Source organism: Thamnophis sirtalis, unplaced genomic scaffold (genome assembly GCF_051295495.1).
Source record: "Thamnophis sirtalis isolate CommonGarterSnake01/CBP01778 unplaced genomic scaffold, rThaSir2_p1.2 scaffold_8, whole genome shotgun sequence".
Lineage (NCBI taxonomy): Eukaryota > Metazoa > Chordata > Lepidosauria > Squamata > Natricidae > Thamnophis > Thamnophis sirtalis.
The window spans coordinates 70,636,718-70,653,296 of NW_028261388.1; the positions used below are offsets into that span (position 1 = coordinate 70,636,718).

Genomic DNA, 16,579 nt, shown 5'->3' on the forward strand with positions numbered 1-16,579 from the left:
TGGAAGACCACTTGTCTTCAGCGTAGAACTGTCACTATTGCTGTTCCTGATTTCTCTCTCTCTAGCCTTAATATTGATGGTTTCAGCTGAGAAACAGATTCAGTGGACAAAAAATTAAAGAAGAACAAATGATACATATATTTCAGAAAGCATAAATTAAGTATAGTATCTCTCAAATCATGCTTCATTCTCTAGAGTAATTATTCTTCTGAGGCTATTCTTAAGGGAGTTGATAAGCAAACCTCTTTTGTATCCTGAACTGACCCTGCTTCTAGTCCACTTTAATCAACTCCTGAAGTATCAGCTTTTGTCATTTGGACACTAATGGTCTTATTATTCTCAAAATCAGGGAAACACATCTTCCCAGCAAAGAAATCAAAACAACTATTATCTTAACTGAATCAGAGTTTAGTGACAAATTTCCTTTCACTGCAAAAGAAAGTTGTTTTAATAAATTAAAACAATAAAAAGCGCCGTACCAAAAATAATATTAAACAAGTCAGACATGTAGCTTGTTTATTTATTGAATTTCTTAAGTTCTTCCTATAACAACACTCCGCAATATGCAAAAACTCCAGAAGGGTTCAATAATTGCCCTAGCCCAGGTTCTGGTACCAAAGCCAGGTCCAGAGATTTTGAAAAAACAAGCAGGATGAACCCCATGTATATTTTCAGGGGGATGCTATTCCAGAGGACAGGGCTACAACAGAAAAGGCAAATCAGATATAAAAGAAATGGAAAATCAGTAGGGATGACAGATGAAAGGGACAACAATAGCATTTAAAAAACATGCGGGGGAAATTAGAAATTGAGCAAACCATATGGGAAAGAGGTGTCAATATGGGAGTGACAATCCACACTGTTTATGGAAATCTGAGGGGTGAAGATATGTAACAAGCTTGAGTACACCACATTGGATGAAGTTCTTTTCAAGATCAGTGAAATATTTGTTGAAAAGACCAGAAATGAAATATAGATCATGCCTCAATAGTCTGAAACTGAATTACTAGTAGCTAATGAATGGAAATAAATGGGCATTATTGGAATAGGCCATTTCAAGATTCGTGAGGGAGAAAATGATTTTTTTCTTTAAGTACATACAGTTATGAAAACCAGAATTTCCCTTCAAATGTCTTCTAAGAAAGTTCTCGTTTTTCATTTGACTTGTAGGTCCTGAGCCCACGGAGAATAGCAGTCTCTTACTTCCCTCTTTGGCAGGTGGAGGACAGTTTCTCCTATTTATTATGCAACACCATTTTCTTTTCAATTTAGAACTATGTGAAAACTAAACAAAGTCTCATAACTGGATGGATAAGAATTAGCTTGAAATGTAATTTTTTCTCCATAAAATAAAACATTAATCTCCATATTTTCCTTTTTATTTGTAAAGCCTATTATACTAAGTTCCAAGCAAATTCTGTGACAGTATTGATTTATTCCACTGTAATCAGTGTTTTCCTATGGATTTAAAATATTCTAGCTTGGTATATGAGAGAAAAAGTGCATTAAGATATTTAGATTATTATCAAAGTAATTTAAAAAAACCTGTTAGATAGTTGGTAAGATATCTTCAGTCCTGTTCCAGGACTGTTTCCCACACTATTTCCCCCAGTTTTACTCCGTGGAATATATAAGGCATCATGTGACACCTAACTATGTAAAAGTGGAGCAAATGAAGGCAACAATAAACAAATACAATAATCCAAACAGGAAATCAACATTAATTTATATGTTTAAAAACTGCTTTTCCCTGCCTTTAGGCAGACTGCAACTTATTAACATGCATACTATTAATTTTTTTTAATATAATCGGTATGTAAGCAACATGTTGTTATTACTGTTATTATATATTACCTCAGCGATTATGGTGAACTGATGACTGAACAGGTTTCTGTTTTGCAAAACAAAAGTTGTTTAAGCATGCTTCAAGACTATTCCAAAAGCCTTTCTAAAACTACATAAAACAACTTTTTTAACAGTGGCGATCCAACTGGAAAAATACTCTACTTTCAGGGGAAAAAGAAGGAAAACAAATTTAATTAATTTTTAAAACTATTTTTATTTATTCAAAGAAAACTTAAAATACAAAACTAAAAGATTTTTTTAAAAAAAATACAAAGCATCAAAGACTTTAAAAAGATGCATTAAAAAAAAAAAGAACCCAACATATATTCACATATTATCCCCCTTGGTTGAATATTGATTCCTACAATATTAGTTCCCACCCCTTGCAAAAGAAGTCCCCTCTCCATTTTTTTAAACTAGTAAATCCATTTGCAAACTATTGCACCAGTGGCGGCTTTCAAAAATATTCACCATGAGGGAGGAGCCAACGTCACGATGACACATCACACGGACCCGACAGTCTGGGTCTGTCAATGAAACTTTTGTCCTTGGACGGTCCGGTAGGACCTAAACCGTCCCGAAGAAGCCAAAGCCTTGCTGGTCACAGGGACATCACAAAATCCCTGTTTGACCCAAGGGTAGCGCTTCCAACTGAGGACAAACAGGCAGCCCCCTGGCTGGCATAGTCGGAGACGGCTCCTGAAGGAAGAGACGAAGCGAAAGCGTTCCATCTGGTGAGGTTTTTTTTTTCTTTTTTTACTTTCAGAAGATCCGTGTTAAGAAACTTTTTTCTTTAAAAAAATAATAACAACTAGTCCTCAAAGTAAGAATAAAGCGGCGAATTTGAAACTTATTGGACTGCTACTAGAAGATTTCCTGCTTTACTTAGTAACAATATTTTGTGGATTGAAGTAATTGCAACATTTCCTGTCTCCCTGCTTGTAGTCTATGGACTGATCTTTTTTTTCTATTTTTTTTCCTTTTTACTACCCTATTTTTTTTGTTGGCTAAATTAAACTTCTTCTCTTACTTCAACAAATTTTTCCTTCTATTGGTTAAAACTATATGAAAGATATTTAAGGGAAAGCAAAAACAAATAAACAATTGACTAATTATTGAATCTGCCACCTGGAAGCCAAAGTCTGAACTTTGTTTCTGTTTTGGATACAATGTATCCTTTGTTCTGCTTCATTTGGTTTCACTGACCTTGCAATGGAAGGGTTTGGAATTCGCTTATAAAACCTGATAAGACTTAAAAGCACGAAACCTGTTTTGTTAGTGCTTCTGGTAAATATTTTGGCAAGAGAAGGAAAAGACAAGCAACAATAAAAACCCTCCTATCTTAAAAATTTTGAAAGAACTTGTGTCTAAGACTTAAAATAAATACAGACACATCTCCTAAAATTTTGACAGGCTAGAGTGGCAGATTCTATTTCCTATTTTTTTTCTTTATATTCCTTTACATTTTGAAAAATGGATCAATATTCAGAGGAAGAAAATCTAATAATCCAAAACATCCCGGTTGGACTTCAAAATATTTCAGAAGGACTTAAGAGATTTGACAAGAAATGGGACAGTTTATGGAGTGCTACAGTTAAAGAGGAGGGGGTTGGAGCCCCAGAGATCAAAGAAGAGAATGGAAACATAGAAAATAAAGATAAGATGTCAGATGAATCCATCAATGGACTAAATACGAGCGAAAGTGAAAAGAAGGGAAGCTGGAAAAGTATTTTTGAAAACTTGGAGCCCTTCTTTCAACTTCAAGATGCAGGAGGGGAAAAAAGAGTGAAAAGGATGGAATTAAGAAGACAAATATATCCAGAAACAAGTTTGATAACCAAAGTTAAGCCTACGTTAATAACAATTAAAGAGCAACGAAACTACATGAGAGATCCTTTAAGCTACAGAGTGCAGAGAGAAGTGTCAAACTCTGAAAAGATTCCAATAAGAGAAATGACACAACTGCTGGCGAGAGAGAAAGGATTATTTTGCTACTGGAAAGACACTGGCTGATAATGCCAATTGACGATAAAAATTAGCTAATTTTTGATGATTAATAAGTAGGGATTTTAGTATTTTGTAGACTCTTATAGATTATCATTGAATGTTTATTCGCTAACATATAATATATCATGATATTAACAATGAAAGGACAACCTTAATTAGGATAAATAACCAGGCCGCAAATTGCAACTGAGATTTGGTGAAATGATAAAGCTTATAAATTTGTGTTTCAGACCTTGTTATGAAGCTATAAATAATTTGGATTAGAATAAGAGGTGATGTGACGTAAATAGCAAACAATTGTTTTCTTTTTTTTCTTCTCTGTCTTTTTCTAATTACAATAATAAAAGGGAATGTTAATGCATACCTTGGAGATTATCAACTAGAAATTTTAATTTGGATTAGAAATGGCAAACAATTGGGGTTTTTTCTGTCTTTTAACTACAAAAACAAAAGGGAAGGTTAACATATACTTTGGTGATTATCAACTAGAAATGTCAACATTTTTCCTTTTCTCTTTAGATTGTCTTAGATTTTAAATGGTCATTTTGTTAACACATATTAATAGATTGTTGTTTAGAGATTGTTGCTTTTTGCGTCTGTGGAGAGAAGAGGAGAGAAAAATGTAAATAACCCCTAGTTAACTATAATAATAATAATAAAGATATGTTAGAGAGAGGAAATGTTAGATGTCCTACTAATTGACTTTTTTTCCCTTAGAATATGTTATAAAGATACAAAGATATGGAAGATTGACTGAAACTGGGGGAAGGGGGAAAAATGCCAGCAGGTGGCTGTGTTTTTGAAATCTTAACTAAATGAAAATGGTGGTATGGTGATAGTAAAATATATAAATTTTTAACATATACAATTTAAACTGAATGGAATATATGCGATTGTGGAAAGAACGCACGAAATGTACTTGTGACCAATGGATACGCTTTCTACAAGATGTAATGAAAGATGATTCTTTTCTTTTTGTGTTTTTTCTGTAATAAAACTAATAAAATTAAAAAAAAAATCACCACCAGTTTGGAGGGCGTGGCTAGGTGGGGGGCAGTGACTGAGTGGGTGTGGCTAACTTGACATCACTCCTGCACATGCAGTCACATGAACCCCCCCCCCATTGAACCGGACGCCATGGGGTGGGATCTCGCAGATGGGATCTCCCATCTCGTGGACGGGGCACAGCAGCCTGGCTCAGTGCATCAGCAGGAGTAGGGTGCTCCGGCTGCAACTCCAGGGAAGGCGCGCCAGAAGCAATAAGGGGCGTTCCTTCTGTGGCCATCGCGGAAGCCACCTGGGCGAGTCGCTCCCTGCCTCCCCAGGCCAGGCCCACAGGTCACACTAGACCGAGACTGCAGCTGCCGCCTGCTCCCTTTGTCTGCCCAGACTGGTTCAGAGCTGTGGTCAGCCGGCTATCGCTACTGATTTTCTGATCTCGGGGAAATGGCTGCCACGGGTTCGTGCAAAGTGGTGCAAACCGCTGAATACCACCTCTGTATTGCACTGTCATTTATCTGCTATATTAATGACAAAATAATTAACAGGAAGAACAATAACAATGAAAAGGACAAGATTAGAGTTTCCAAATCCTCTGTTAACTAAGTGTTATTGTGATCAATTCGTAGAAAATTTACCATAGCATCTTATCTATCCGAAATCATACACAAACGTAAGAGTAATTAATCCTGAATCAAATATCCACCTTTCTTTCTTGATACCATTTCTACTCAATTATTGTCTAGTTAAATATAATATATTCAATCTCCACAATTGGTCTATCTTCCCAGCAACGTCCAGATAAAAGTGGTTGGCACTTTTTACATACTTACATGCGATACGATTCAAAATCTAAAGGGTTCATCTTAAAGTTGTAAAACACTTATCAAAATACTACTGTTGTGTTTAAGAGATGCCTATGGTTAGCATACTGTATGAGTTTACATAGGTAAATAAGTAAAGCCAGTCACAGTGCTTACCAACCATGATTTATGACATGCCTTATTATAACCCAAGCCACCATAGCTTCAGTTTCCACACGACAGAAAGTCATAATATCGTTAATTTATGGTTTCACATTATGTCTGATTTCAGCCATTGGGAATTTATCCTTAAGTCTGACAAAGCTCTTAGATAAGCCTATTAACGATTGGTCCATTTCAATGGGTTTATTTTAAGCATTTCTTCCTCAACTGTAAGTTGATCCATACAAACATTGTTGTCAGTTGAATTTAAAAGTGGGCATTAATCACTATTGGTGGCGCAGTACTGGAAGAAGGAAGAATTGCCTACTATTCAAGAATGGACACTAAAAGTAACAAACTTAGCAGAGATGGCTAAAGCATCAGCATATCTTAAGGACCATTCAGATGAGAAATACAAGCTGGAATGGAGAAGATGGATTGACTATATTCAGAATAAATATGGGACTAAGAAATTCCAGATAGTTTACGAGTGAATGAGCAAGGAAGGATACAATTTGCTTAAAGTTAGCTGTACAAAAGGTGAGTTAAAGTACATGTGAGGCAGGGGTGGGTTTCTCGCCCCGTTCCAACTGGTTCGGTTGGAACGGGGCCGGCGGTGTCCTCGTGCACACGCGCGGTGCACGCATGCGTACTAGAGTCTGCGCGACGCTCCAGCTGCTCCTGGATGATCACGCAGGCGCTGTATGCGTCCTGCGCATGCGTGGAAGCGCAGAACTCGTCAAAACCGGGTAAGGACCGCAGGCAGGCGGGCGCGCCCTTCGCCGTTCCCGGAAGTTACTTACTTCCGGGTTCGGCGACCAACCGGTTCGCAGGGACCGCCGCGAACCGGTTGAAACCCACCCCTGAAGTGAGGGATGATGCTAAAGTCTGTTAGCTTATTTTAGAATATGGATGTTAATGTTTATAATATAGATGTTAATGTTTATAAGAGCCGAGGTGGCGCAGTGGGTAGAGTGCAGTACTGCAGGCCACTTCAGCTGACTGCTAGATCAGCAGTTCAAATCTCACCGGCTCAGGGTTGACTCAGCCTTCCATCCTTCCGAGGTGGGTAAAATGAGGACCCGGATTGTTGTTGGGGGCAATATGCTGACTCTGTAAACCGCTTAGAGAGGGCTGAAAGCCCTATGAAGCGGTATATAAAAATCTGCTATTGCTATCTGCTATTATACCCTGTATTTGCTCTGGGAGGTTGGGGGGTGGGTGGGGGGAGTTGGGTTCGGGGGGGGGGGAAGGGGAGGCATATATTTGTAAAACTTGTTTCTTTTAAAATTTTCAAAAAAAAAAAAGTGGGCATTAATCAGCAAAATAGCTGTACTGAAAAAGCGACAAGAGGGAAAGTGCTGTCTAGAAATAAATACGTTCGATTTCAGTTATACCAGACTGCCACTTTCATCACATTTCAACCCAAGCGACAAAAAGAGCAGCAGTACGACTCTCCGTTACACAAGCTCGAGTGCCGTCCGCCAGCTTGAACCTGACGCCGAGAGGGTCCCCCTCACACACACCCCCCCCGCTTCCGCGTCAGGCTCCGACGACAGAGGCACCACAGCACACGGAGCTCCTCCCCCTCCCCGCGGAGGCCGGGGCGGAGTCAGCGGATAGCAAGCCGCTTGCGCAGTGGCCAGCGAGCGCGCCCCGCCTTTTCGTTCCTCCCCTCGGCGGGGCCGGTGCCGGTTTACGTAACGCCTCTTCGGGCGAATTCCGGCTTGGTCCCGCCGCCTGACTTGGGACGGGTCGCCAGAGGCCCCGGCAGGTAAGGGCGACCTTGAGGGAGGCCGCTGCCGTCTTCCTCGGACAGCGCTGTACCGCATCCCTCCCTTTCTCCTCCCCCCCCCCCTGCCTGTCCGGCCTGCTGAGGCCTGTGGCGCTGTAAGGCGAGAACGGACTGGAGAGGCAGGCCTATCCTGGTTTGGCCTGGCGGCCTTGTCCGCCGAGTGATCCAGAGGCCCCGCTGACTCGGCGTCAGGGGCAGCGGGGCGCCCCCTCAGGGAAAGAATGCTCGCGTTCCCTCGGCCTGTCCGCCTCCGCCTGCCTCCCGCAGGAGGGACAGTAAAACGAGCAAGTCCGCGCCGCGGCTTGCCGCCCAGGGACTAGGTCGCTCCGACCGGGATGGGAGGCTACTACGGCCTTCGTGAAAGATCTTTCGGCCAGCGGCCTTTTGCGAGGTCCGTTCTGAAGGCAGGCAGTTACCGAAAACAGCTTGGTTTCCCCAAATGACAGACGCGTTTCTTAACAATACACCCCCTGTGGTTTTGTTCAGATCCGTTTCTTCGTCCTTGGATGGTTCGGCACTGCGGTGCTGAACTGCAAGAGGGTGGAGAAGATCCAAAGACTTTGCTGTGAGAAGCGCTGCTTTCTTGGCTGCTGCAGGTTCGCACCTTGTTTGACTGCTGGAGGTTTTTGCTGGCTTGGACTCTTACGGGTTTTGCTGAATAGTATGGTTGCACCGTGAGGCTCAATAAGTAGCGATTCAGTTTTGTTGGCTTTGGTGTTTACTGCATTGATTTAACTATTTTTGTGTTAAGTGTATTCAAGATGGTTTAGGCTTATACTTTAGGTATTAAATAGTGCCAGATGAAAGTAGGAACCAAACGTTCTTAACTCTTTTTTGTTCCAGGTATGCATTGCCAGTAATAGATAGGTGACCTTGGTTGATCTTGAAAAACTTCAGCTGTGTTAAACTGGTTGCTATTTGGATGAGAAACCATTAGGAAATCTAAAGTGTAGGCTTGAAAGTAAAAAAAAATGAATCCCCAAAGATGGTAATGACAAACCGCTCTTGTATAGTTGCTAGAGTAGATCACTACAGGAATATGAGGAAGCCTTGAAAATTACCCATTAAAACTGTGGCTTAATCAACAGTGTTGATAACACTGGTTTTCACATAAAGATATTGCTGACTATCTGAACCAAGCCTAAGGAACATATTACTAGCTTTCCTGCTCACAACTGCTTATTCATCTGTGTCATATCAATGTTTGGATGAGTTACCTGCTAAATTGCAGTTGAAATGCTGATCGTATTACAGTACCTGTACTTGAAAGCAATTATTTGTCTGAAAGGTTTTACAAGTCTTAATATGATGGAAATGTATAATATAAATTCTTAATAAACCAAGTTTAGTATGTGGTTTGAAATAAAAGACTACTCTGGAAAAAAGCTTTTTCTTCAAACTTTTCCAACTCCTGAATCTCAGAGTTTAAGGGAGGTTAAAATAGTTTTGATGTTATCCTGGATTAAAAATAAGATATTGAAAGGTAGCATTTGACACCTATTTTAAATATTCAAAGGAGGAGTTTCAACTATTTAGAATGAATTACTCATCCAATTAAGAAATACTTGTGTGGATTGTGTACATGGATTGTAAAACAGCATCTTCACCCCTCCCCCCCCATTGAACCAGGACATGCATATGTTGCAATCTTAATTAACAGGGTGCTTGTGTAATCTATTCTCAATTTGTATATCAGTAGTTGTTTTCAGTCCTGAAGATTATTAAGTATAGTAAAGCACAGTTTCTCTGACTATGACAACTCCTTGGTTTCATGCAGACCTAGTCCCTGGAACTACAGTGTTTCTGTTCCTTCATTATCAACAAATAAACGTTAGTCTCTGAATACATGATGAATGCTCATCAGAAAATCAGATCTGGGACTTCAAATGTACAGTTTGAGCTCCCCCCCCCCCTTACAATTTGTATTTAAAATGTATAATGTTCCATGAATCACTGTGATCCTCATAGAATAATGGATTTGCAGTTGCACTTCAGGTTCTGCTTTTTTGTCATGGAAAAGTATTTCTTTCAGTGAGTTCTCACCATTGATTCTCTGCATCTTTAATAATGCTGCCAATATTTTAATGCCTATTTTTTATTAGAGTCAAAAGTTAACAGGTTCAACATTATTCACTTATCTAGTTCCTATTTTTGCTATGCCGAAGGGTATCTCCCATAGTAACTATTGTTCATGTTCTTTCTGTTTGTAGAATTGCTTTTGTCAGTCCTACCCCCACTCCCAATATTGTACACACAAGATTGTAAATGGTGATAAGACAGATGAAGGCATAGGATTTTTATAATATCCCCAGTTATATTGTATAACAATTTAAGTTATAGAGTCAGTTTGGCATAGTAGTTAAGGTGCTGAACTAGACACTAGGTGTTTTATGAGTTGTTGTCCTTATGCATAAAGATGGCTGGGTGACTTTGGGCTTGTTGTTTTCTCTCAGCCCAACACACCTTTCAGGTGTGTTTTTGTTATAGGAGGCGGGTGCTGCCTCCAGTTGTACAAAATAAAGGTGTAATATAAATAAGGCTATTCTACCATCTCAATTCAATGTCGGAAAATGTGCTTATATATTCGTTAGCAGAATATGATAATTTTTAAAACTACAAAAACCCAAAAATAATATGCAAAATATAATAAAGTTTATTTCTAAATTAATATATTTTAATATATTTTAGTTTGTGTATTGTATAAACATGGTAACTATATGGTTTATGTTAGAGTATAATATGTGAATGGAGTGATTGCTTGTTAACAGTGATTGGTACTTTATTTGGGGAAAGGCTAGAGTGAGATAAATCACATTTGTGAATATTTCCATGATATTAGTGAACTAAGAGAGCTAATAGGAGTTTGTCAACTGAGTTCAAGGGAGACTAACGATTTTTCTCCACTGTGTCAGTACAAATAGTTTTTGTTTAGTGACTTCCTTGGACAGTGATCGTTTGCAGTTATGATGGTGATGAAAAGTAACTTTGCAAGCACTGCCTGCATTTATGACCTTCACAATATGCTTCTTTCTCTCTCTCTGTCACACTTTCACTATTTCAATCAGATAGTACATGTTGTCCTGTGCCTTGGTTTTTTTTCTCCCACTGCCCCCCTCCCCACCCCAGTCAAGAGATTGTTTAAGCAAGCTCTCTTCCAGAGCTGCTTTTCTCTCACGTATTGGAGTACTTCCCTAAAAAGTATTGAGAACAAGTTAACAAGTTGGGCTTGGTGATCTTAATTAGCTGATTAGCATTCTTGCAGTTGCTATCTACAATTGATGAGCTCTAATCAGTTTCACATTACAGGTAGTCCTCAGCTTATGACTACAATGAAGTCTGGAATTTTGGATGTAAATTGTTGCAGCTGCAAAGTCAAGCATTATGTGATCAGCTTCAATTTTACTACTATTTTTACAATGGCTCTAAAGCAAGACACCACATTCATTAAGGAAATCGTGTGGTTAAGCAAATCCAGTATCTATAGTTTTTTTTGCCATTTTCTGGCAGAAAATAGCAAAACATTTTGCAAATTACAATCATGTAATTGTGGGGCATTACAACTGGTTATAAATGTGGGCAATTGCCAAAGTGCCTGACTTAGTTTGATGGGAAGGAGGGCAAGTCATAACTTTGAGAACAGATTGTAAGTAGCTTTTTAAAAAGTCCATAATTTTGAATGGTTCTTAAATGATCGGTTGTAAGTTGAGAACCACCTGTAAAGTTTTTTTGTTTTCTTCTAAACCTAGTTTAAAAACATCAGCAGGGTCCTTTTGATATATATTCTCTATTGCGTCCCTGCTTACTCTCTTGTAATCCTTTCTTTTCCAATGAATGTAAATACAAACCTCAATTCTCTTCTTGCTCATTATGCCAGTATAAAGGGGAAGATTTTAAAGCATGGGGAAGAAGGCGAAAAGGAGTTATAGGATTTCCCTTTTTACTTGGCTTTCTCCTGAATCAAATTCCAGAAATCCTCTTGGCTGTTTGGGATTTATCTAACACTTTAAAATAAAGGAAGGTGAAGTAAAATTGTAAGCACAGTCATGGTCATATGATTTTTCCTTTCAATCTCTTTGCTTAACAACTATGTTGCTGGTCCCAATTGTAGTGGCTAGATGAGTACTACCTGTAGTGTAATCCCTGACTAATATGGGAGCCTGAGATTCAAAAACAGATATACTTTTCTCCTGACATGTTTGCACTCTTGACATATTTTCAGCAAATGCAAACTTACTCTGGTAATGGGAGAAGTAATCAGAATAGCAAATGCCCAGCTCCTAACCAAGAATGAAGAATTTTCAGATCAGCTAGTAGATATGCTATCACAAAGCTACTGTCTGTAAAAAACAAAAAGAGAAAGGCAGAAAATAATCATTTATAATTATAACTAAGGGAAAAATAAAATAGCTGTAGCTATGTCATCATAGTCTTAGAGGAAGGAAGTTGAAAAATTCTGAAAAGTCACTTGGTGTTCTCATTGTATTCCTGGCCCATGAAAGAAGAATGGAAGGGGAAAGAAGAACATTATAAGTGAATGTTAAGAGTTCCACAAAGTGTGTCATGGATATTTAGTTTTTAGACAAAACTATTAAAGAAAGCCCTGTTGGCAAGAAATAAGGCATACTTTGTAAGGGAAAAATATATTTGTCTTAAGAATGTTGAGGTTGTTTACAAAAACTTTATCCTGTGGTGGCTGAACATGAAAACCCTGAAAAGAAGACTTCAGATAAAAACAATGCTCTAATGGGGCATGTAGATTGAAGTAAATGAAGGAACAAATAAACAATATTTTTGTAAGTATCCAGAGAGATATGGGTGATAGTTCTGAAACATAAATTGCAGATTTTTCAGAGAGGTATTAAATTGTAGTGATGGGGAAACACAGGGAGATAGACAATCTGACCTTCAGACTAGATTCTAGAGCAGACAATAAAGTGAGCAGAATGAAAATGAGTGTGTTTAGAATAATTCGGCATGTATTTGATAGAAACAAGTATTACCAGATTGACAATCTAATTATTGGATCAGGTAACTTAATAGATTTCAGGAATGTTGTAGGCATAATATATCTTGATTCCAGCAAAGTATTTCATAAAGGACTATAGGACATTCTAATTAACATACTAATTCTACTTAACATGCTCAGTGAATTCATAAATACTTCAAATTGTATTCAGAGAGCCCATGATCACACTAATAATATGTATGGATGCCACAAGATCATTGCGGCGGTTGAGTACTCGGCCGATGCTTCACTTAACGCCACCAAATTTTCATCAAGGGCTATGGCTTCAAATGTGACCACCTGCCGTTTATTGCAGGCAGACATGAAGGCTAAGTGGAAGTTGGCCTCGGCACCCTTCAAGTGTGGCAAGCTATATGGGGAGGCCTTGGACTCTGTCCTGATTGAGTCCAAGGACAAACAGAAGTTTTTACCAGTGGTCACCAAGAAACCGGACCACAAAGGTCGGCCTTATTTTCGTAGGCAGTCCTTTCGGAACAATGAATCTCCTTCCACCTCGGGGAGCTTTGCCAGGTCCTATTCCCAATCACAGGACCACATCTAGGATAGGGCGTCCTTCAGGGACAGACCCAGGCAGCAGGGGAACCGCAGGTCCTTTCGAGGGGGGGTTTCTCCAACCGCTCCTTTCACAGATCCAAGTGACCGTCAGCGGTCCCCTCCCATCTGGGGTCGGCTACAGCTTTATGCCAACCAGTGGGAGGAGACAATGACGGACGCTTGGGTACTGAACACCATTTGTCATGGTCTCACCTTAGACTTCCTATCCCTTCCTCCTCGGTCCTTCATTCGTTGCCCCATCCCAAAGTCGCCCCACAAGCAACAAATTATGCAGATGGAGATCCAGCATCTACTGGACATAGCAGCCATAGAGCAGGTGCCCCAGGGTCAGGAAGGCAGGGGATTCTACTCGATCCTCTTTCTGATTCCCAAAGCTTCGGGAGGGGTGAGAGCCATTCTGGATCTCAAGAAACTCAACATCCACATAGCGTACAACCGCTTCAAGAGGCAGCCCCTCCAGACCATCTTGGTTGCATCAGGCAGGGCGACTTTCTGACTTCAATCGACCTGAAGGAAGCGTACCTGCATGTTCCCATTCATCCAGCATCACAATTTCCTGAGGTTCCAGTTTGCAAACCAACATTATCAATACAAAGCGCTCCCCTTCGGCCTGTCATCAGCCCCCAGGACTTTCACCAAGCTCCTGGCTGCTGTCACTGCACACCTCAGGACTCGTCCGGTGAGGATCGCCTGGTACCTGAACGACATCCTGTTAATGTTGGCGTCCAGACAGAGGGCACACCAGGATCTCGATGGCACTGTCCACGCACTATAGCAACATGGGTTCTCCATCAATCTGGAGAAGAGCCATTTGGAACCTACCTTCAGGATTCAACACCTGGGCATTGTGATCGACTCCAGAACCTGCAGGGTCTTCCTCACACAGGAGCAAAGGGACAGCATCACATCCCTAGTATGCCAGGTCAGGAAATCCAGGTCAGCACTTGTAGTGACTGTCTCAGCTGCTGGGGAAGCTGATCTCATGCATTGCTGTTGTTCCATGGGTGTGGCTGCATGCACGAGAACTTCAGTGGTTCCTTCTCCCCATACAGCAACGCAAGGTCAGCAACTCCAAGAGGGTGGTCACCGTTTCCCCAAGAGTGGTTCGGTAGCTCAGGTGATGGCAATCCCCAGCACTAGCGAGGGGATCCCCCTTCAAGGAACCAGAGCGCCTGGTCATAACAACATACACCAGCTTATAAGGCTGGGGCGCTCCCCTATAGACTCACGAGACGTAAGACAGGTGGTTGCAGGCGGAGCTCGCCAACAACATAAACTGGCTGGAGCTCAGAGCTGTCAGACTTGCCCTGCGCCACTTCCGTCGATTCATTGAGGGCTGTCATATCCTCATTCTGATGGACAATATTGCCACCAAGGCTTATGTCAATCATAAGGGCAGCACTCGATTGACGGCCCTGATGTTGGAGTCAGAAGCGTTGGGGCGTTGGGCAGAACGGCACCTTGAGGGCGGAGCACATCTCCGGGGAGAACAATATGACGGCAGACTGGCTGAGCAGAACAACCATCAGCAACTCAGAGTGGCAGCTTCATCCATCTCTGTTCCACCAGCTGACACAGAGGTTCTGTCTCCCGATTCTAGACCTATTTGCCAGTCCCGAGAATGCTCAGCTCCCCTGGTTTATTTCAAGGTTCCAATGCCCGACGCGGAAGGGACGGATGCTCTTCCCTGGACTGCTGTACACATTTCCTGCCCTCCCACTGATACCTCAGGTGATCAGGAGGATCCTACTGGAGGGAGCCGAGGTACTGTTCGTGGCTCCGCACTGGCCACGGAAGTCCTGGTTCGCTGACCTTGTCAGTCTTCAATTGGCCATGTGGCACTTAAGGGGAGCTCCTGAGGCAGGACAGCTTCTCTGACAGAGTCATCCGCACTATCCAGGCATCCAGGAGACCTTCCACTGTGCGGATCTATGACACGACATGGACCAGTTTCTCTTCCTGGTGTCACTCCTATCAAATCATAGCCACGGCTGCGACAATTCCGCAAATCCTGGATTTTCTACAGGACAGTTTGGACAAGGGTCCTGTCCCCAACACACTTCGGAGGCAGACTGCAGCCCTGGCCACCATCTTGTCCAGAGACGATTCTCAACTGCTCAAGACACCCAAGGGTTCGCAGCTTCCTGAAGGGGGCTACTAACTTACGCCTCCCGACTGTGAACCGTTATCTGACTTGGGACGTGTCAATTGTCTTGCAGACCCTAACATCACCGCCATTCGAATCTATTCGCTTGGCTAGTCTTCGACATTTGTCGCTCAAAACTGCCTTCCTCATAGCCATTACCTCGGCACACAGAATCTCAGAGCTGGCTGCGCTCCCCATTAGGGAGGGCCTTTGTATCATACATTCGGACAGGGTCATTCTGAGATTGGACCCGGCCTTTTTACCAAAAATTAACAGCTTATTCCACAGAACGCAGGAGGTGATCCTCCCTGACTTTTTCCCGCACCCTAGCCATCCCAGGGAGCGGGTCTGGCACAAGCTGGATGTGCGTCGTGTTGTGCGGGTGTACAAAAAGAGGACGGCCTCCTTTCGCAAGTCGGAATCGTTCTTTGATTCCAACCTACTTCAATGGGCAGGAAGATGTCATCTTCCACCATAGGTTGCTGGCTGCGCGCATGCATAAAGTTGGCCTACGAGCAACAAGCCAGGCCTGTTCCTCCTCGTATAAAAGCACACTCCATGAGGAGCGCCGCAACAATGGCCGCCTGGGCCACTCAAGCACCCATTGAGGATGGGTCGGGCGGCCACTTGGTCCTCACTGTCTCCGTTCATTCAAAACTACAGACTACACCTTTGCCTTGGCTGAGGCTTCGTTTGGAAGGCGGGTCATACAGTGGGTCCTTGCGGCCCCTGTTAACCGGGACGTTCCTTCTTCCCACCCTGGGACCACATAGCTTGGGTATGTACCATGCTTGGACACTCCAAGTAGCACCTAGGAGAATGGCCATTGGCTTACCTGAATGGTCGTTCTCTAGGTGCTGCGGGAGTGTCCAACCCTGCCCTGGGGTTTTTTCTTGGAAGGGTGCAGGACCTTGCACCATAAGACACAGATTTTTCCATATAGCAACCCTTGGATCGGATACCTTCGTTTTTAAAACTGAGCTTCTGTGGGCAACAGGAGGCGTGGCTACACAAAGATTTGAACTCAGTCCTTGGGCAGCAAGCTGAAGTTAACCCATGCTTGGACACTCCCGCAGCGCCTAGAGAACGACCATTCAGGTAAGCCAACGGTCATTCTGGGAAGACTGCTGTGTATTTTATTCATTAAATCATTTTTTTTATTTATTAAGTCAATCAATTTCACAAACGTGATCCGGGCAGCTAACCACACATTAAAATAATAAAAACATGCTAGCAGTCCC

General features: G+C 41.8%; 1 protein-coding gene across 6 annotated transcripts in view; it reads left to right on the forward strand.

Annotated features, from left to right (window-relative positions):
- The first annotated feature begins 7,470 nt into the window (after window positions 1-7,470).
- The window catches only part of KIAA0232 (KIAA0232 ortholog), a 68,354-nt gene continuing 59,245 nt past the window's right edge, over window positions 7,471-16,579 (forward strand). For 3 of the 6 annotated variants that reach the window (XM_087721873.1, XM_087721874.1, XM_087721880.1), the window contains exon 1: window positions 7,471-7,590. The gene's annotated coding sequence lies outside the window, so the exon portion shown is untranslated. Of the gene's footprint in view, window positions 7,591-8,111; window positions 8,208-16,579 lie in introns of those variants that run through there. The other 3 variants (XM_087721879.1, XM_087721876.1, XM_087721878.1) reach the window with 3 other exon arrangements.